Source organism: Squalius cephalus (genome assembly GCF_949319135.1).
Source record: "Squalius cephalus genome assembly, chromosome: 4".
NCBI lineage: Eukaryota > Metazoa > Chordata > Actinopteri > Cypriniformes > Leuciscidae > Squalius > Squalius cephalus.
The window spans coordinates 3,169,952-3,175,348 of NC_137125.1; the positions used below are offsets into that span (position 1 = coordinate 3,169,952).

A 5,397-nucleotide genomic window follows, 5' to 3' on the forward strand; every position below is an offset into this window, starting at 1 on the left:
CAGTATTCTAGATTATTACGTGAGGAAGTTTTTTGTCCAATAATTAGAAACTCTGTTTTTTCAGAATTTAGAAGTAGGAAATTGCTAGTCATCCAGATTTTTATATCAGCTATGCATTCCGTTAGTTTTGTGAATTGGTAAGTTTTGTCAGAGCGTGAAGAAATATAGAGCTGAGTATCATCAACATAACAGTGAAAACTTATTTCATGCTTCCTAATGATATCTCCTAATGGTAGCATGTACAGAGTGAACAGCAGCGGTCCTAGTACTGAGCCTTGTGGTACGCCATACTGAACTTGTGATTGATGAGACATCTCTTCATTTACTGCTACAAACTGATAACGGTCAGATAAGTATGATTTAAACCATGCTAGTGCAATTCCACTAATGCCAACATAGTTTTCTAGTCTATTTAAAAGAATGTTGTGATCGATAGTATCAAATGCAGCACTAAGATCGAGTAACACTAATAGAGAGATACAACCACGATCGGATGATAAGAGCAAATCACTTGTGACTCTAACGAGAGCTGTTTCGGTATGGTACGGTCTAAATCCGGACTGGAAATCCTCGCAGATATCATTTCTTTCAAGAAAGGCACACAGTTGTGAAGATACTGCCTTTTCTAATATCTTTGACAGAAAAGGTAGATTCGAGATCGGCCTGTAATTGACTAATTCTGTGGAATCAAGTTGCATTTTTTTAACAAGCGGTTTAATCATAGCCAGCTTAAAATTTTTCAGTACATATCCTAGTGACAAAGATGAATTAATGATATTTAAGAAGAGGATCTATGACCTCTGGGAGCATCTCTTTCAGTAGCTTAGTCGGTATAGGGTCTAACATACATGTTGTCATGTTGTCATTTTTCTGGCTGCTCTCTTAAGGGCCCGAGTGTGCTCGTTGTACCACGGAGTTGGACTATTTTCTTTAATCTTCTTTAAGCGCAACGGAGCAACTGTGTCTAAAGTGCTGGAAAAGAGAGAGTTAAAAGTTTCTGACGCAATATCGAGTTCTTCTAAGCTATCCGGGACGCTGAGATGATGAAACTGATTAGGAATATTATTAATAAAGCAATCTTTAGTGGCAGAAGTGACAGGTCTAACATATTTATAACACAGAGTCTACGTCGAACGTGAGCGACTAAAAGGGAACAGTGAAACGTTTCTATACTCCTTTACTCACAAAACTGAGCAAATTAAATGTGGAATTATTCTTGCTCCATTTGATCAACCACAAATTACTCCACTATCTCTGACTAATTTTGAACAAGTTACATCAGAACTAGTGTTCCAGCTATAAGCTGGATTCTCTTTCTACACGTCAAACCAGAATTTTTTATGACTTTCAGTGCAAATGTGACAGCTATAATTAACAGCTCATTAGCAAGTGGACTTGTTCCAAGCAGTTTTAAACATGCAATCTTACATCCCTTGTTAAAAAAACCTTTTCTGGATCCGGCAATACATGACAACTACAGACCGATCTCCAAACTGCCTCTCATGTCAAAGATTTTGGAGAGAGTTGTTTATTCCCAGCTCTACTCTTATCTAAATACATTTAACATTTTGGATACCTTTCAGTCTGGTTTCAGATGTGTTGCACAGCACTGAATCTGCATTATTGAAGGTCACAAATTATATTCTACTCTCCATAACCTCAGGTTCGCCGGTTGTCCTAGTTTTGTTAGATATCAGTGCTCATTTCGATACGATTGACGATGATAGTCTTTTAAATAGTTTATAATATATGGTGTGCATGCAGGGAACAACCCTCCAGTGGTTTTCATCCTATCTAAAAGAAAAGACATTCTCTGTGAATTTGGGCAACTTTTCTTCTGCATCGGCTCAGCTACTATGTGGTGTCCCTCAGGGGTCAATTTGGGACCCCTGTTATTTTCATTGTATATGCTTCCCCTGAGCTTTATCATTCAGAAGTACATCATATCTTATCACTATTATGCCGATGATTCCCAGTTTTATTTCCCAGTGAGTATAGACAAAAATTGCTCATCTGAAAAAGCCTTAAATTGTTTTAAAGATATCAAACATTGGCTGTCTAATTGAGAGCAATTAAATGAGAGCAAAACTGAAGTCTTGATCTTTGGTTCCTCCTTGTCCCATTTACCTGGCCTAGCTGTCCAGTTAGGCCCGTGTAGAACATTGTTGAACTCGTTGATTTTAACGACGTTGATTTGAATCAACTCGTTAACGTTGATTTTTGACTCATCTCTACTTTTCAATAAGCAGATCAGTGTTGTTGTAAAGAGTAGTTTTTACCATCTGAGATCAATTGCTAAAATAAAAACTTTCCTTTCCCTTTCTGACTTGGTAATTGTGATCCACTCATTTATTTCATTTAGGTTAGACAATTGCAACTCATTGTATAGTCGTCTGCCCCAAACTGCATTGTCCTGTCTATAACTCGTCCAAAATGCTGCACCCAGGCTGTCAGCCCCCCTCCCTTTAACTTTTGTTTACAAGGCACTATTTGGTCTCGCACCCAAATATATAAGTGACCTTTAACACCCTTAAGGCAGGCATACACTGTGCGATTTCAGCCAGGTTACCTACTCAGACTGAGTAGATCTCATGCGGTGTAAAGCCAAAGCTCACGTTTTATGCGCTCATACTGTACGGTCCGATCATCGAGCTGTGACTTGACTGCTCACACTATGGGCCCTATCTTGCACCCAGCGCAATTGACTTTGTACACCGACGCATGTATCATTCCTATTTTGCACCCGCGCAAAGCGCGCTTTTCCCTCCACAGAAGCACGTCGGTTAACTAAGAAATACACTTGCGCTTGTCACAGGTCGGGGTGGGCCAAACCAGACTGCCCCCACCCCTAACCCACTATCACCCAGAGGAGCGTATCAAAGGAGGAGGCAGGAGGCAGGAGTAAAAGGAATAACAACTTTATTTTGTATTAAAAAGCAATTAAGAAGTCCTAGTCTAAAATTCCTTGTCCTCTCCTTCCCAGGGACCCAGAGCAGCACCGCCGCGGGTGTGAACCGGCGAGACTCCCAATGGGAGAGCGTTGGACAGGGGGGTATCACGGGTGAGTAGGGAGGACGGAGATCACTTCCTCCACAGACTGGCGTCGGACTCACAGTGGGAAAGCGTTGGACAGGTGAGTATCACAGGTGAGTAGAGAGAACGGAGATCACTTCCTTCACAGATTAGCGTCAGACTCACAGTGGGAGAGCGTTGGACAGGTGAGTATCACAGGTGAGTGGAGGGATCAAGGCTCGGCTGCAGCAGACTCCAAGTCGCACGCGGAACGGGGCTTCACTAGGACAGACAGATTTAACTTCAACAGCAGTGCACAGTTCTCACGTGTGTTACAGGGGACAGATAACTTCGCACCATGCAGGTAGGCTTAGGGCTGCAGCAGACACAGTCACAGGCTAAACGGAGCTTCTCTAGGACAGACAGAATCAACTTCAACAGCAGTGTACAGTTCTCACGTGTGTTGCAGGGGACAGATAACTTCACACCATGCAGGTAGGCTTAGGGCTGCAGCAGACTCACAGTCGCAGGCTGAACGGAGCTTCTCTAGGACAGACAGAATCAACTTCAACAGCAGTATACAGTTCTCACGTGTGTTGCAGGGGACAGATAACTTCACACCATGCAGGTAGGCTTAGGGCTGCAGCAGACTCACAGTCGCAGGCTGAACGGGGCTTCTCTAGAACAGACAGAATCAACTTCAACAGCAGTATACAGTTCTCACGTGTGTTGCAGGGGACAGATAACTGCACACCATGCAGGTAGGCTTAGGGCTGCAGCAGGCTCACAGTCGCAGGCTGAACGGGGCTTCTCTAGGACAGACAGAATCAACCTCAACAGCAGTGTACAGTTCTCACGTGTGTTGCAGGGGACAGATAACTTCACACCATGCAGGTAGGCTTAGGGCTGCAGCAGACTCACAGTCGCAGGCTGAACGGGGCTTCTCTAGAACAGACAGAATCAACTTCAACAGCAGTATACAGTTCTCAAATGGGGTGATGTTGCCTCGCAGAGGTTCTTCTTTCTAGACACCGCACGTAGATGTAAGCAGTCTCACTCAGCTCTCACAGTAAATAGTAGATCCCCAGGGCACATGGGCAGTTGCGGGGCAATAACAGGTATTCTTCCACACACACACAGCAATTCAACTCTAAACATGTATTCGTGAGGGGAAACGTCAATTTACACACTGCAATTCCACTCTTCTAGTGCGCATAAGGCCAGCACTCACCCGCAAGTCCTGGTCCACCGCACTGATGATCGCCAGGGGCGGACAGAACACTCGAGAGATTGGTCTTCACGGTCACAGACGGACTTCACTCTGCTGGACTCCAATCGGGGAGAGGAGATGAGGAAATCAACAGGAATCAACATTTCACTCGGTGAAGGGTGTACACATGCTCCAAACACTTCAATCCAATACCCAATTTAGTGTAAAACACATGCAGTTATGAGATTCAGTTTGATAACTACTCATCTCTCTCTTCCCCAGCTCAGTCAGCGAATTTCATTCCTCTTGACCGTCCCCGAGTCCTCTCAAATAACACTCCTTTTCCTTCAAGACAACCCCTCAACTGCAGTTCCATAAACAAATCCCCACGGGAGAGAAGCCACCAACGATCAGGGGGAAGAACAATCCAGATCAACGGGGCAGAAGAACAGCGCAACACCACAGCATGGCATGGCACCGCATGGCACCGCACCACACAGCACAACCCCGCACCACACAGCACAACGCAGCCTTCTCTTCCTTGTGTGTTTTTATCCTGTCAAGAAGCGGGAGTGGTCTCAATCAAACACTCAACGTGAAGCCCTTACACCTGTCACCAATCTGCCGTTTAGTTGTCATGACGACAAACACTCATACAGGTCCGGGGATGGTGTTACGCTGAAAACGTCCCGACGGGAACAATTCTCCAGAGGGGAATTGTTCCGGGGCTGTTTGTCACCCCGTGACACGCTCCCCGGGGCGGTTCAGCGCAAAGAGGAGGCGTGTTCCGGCGCAAACGTTCCTTCATGCTATTTTGCAGGTTTAGAAAACAATTGCGCTACTAACCAGGAAAAAATTGTTTAAAGTCAGTGGCGCGTTGCGCATGTTATTCATATGCTATTTTAAGGGCGCATGCTTGGCCATAATCAATGTAGCGTGTGCACAACGCGAATGCACTTTGATTCTCTCATCTACACAGAAGCAGCAGTTTTCATTTTTGCAAATCATACATTAATACGATAGATAGATAGATAGACAGACAATTTATTATAAAAGCATACATCTAGCTTACACATTTACCCAAATTATCATACGCCTTTTTAACCGAAGTTAATTTGGGTGTGTTTCTCCATCCCCAACGTCCCTGACGAGAACGCCGGTCTCCTTGGCTGTGA

At 44.4% G+C, this 5,397-nt stretch overlaps 1 protein-coding gene across 1 annotated transcript in view; it reads left to right on the forward strand.

Moving 5' to 3' along the window:
* The first annotated feature begins 3,049 nt into the window (after window positions 1–3,049).
* Window positions 3,050–5,397, forward strand: part of LOC307157241 (stonustoxin subunit beta-like) — a 23,850-nt gene continuing 21,502 nt past the window's right edge. The window contains exons 1-2 of the mRNA XM_079869098.1: window positions 3,050–4,394; window positions 4,505–4,691. The gene's annotated coding sequence lies outside the window, so the exon portion shown is untranslated. The remainder of the gene's footprint in view (window positions 4,395–4,504; window positions 4,692–5,397) is intronic.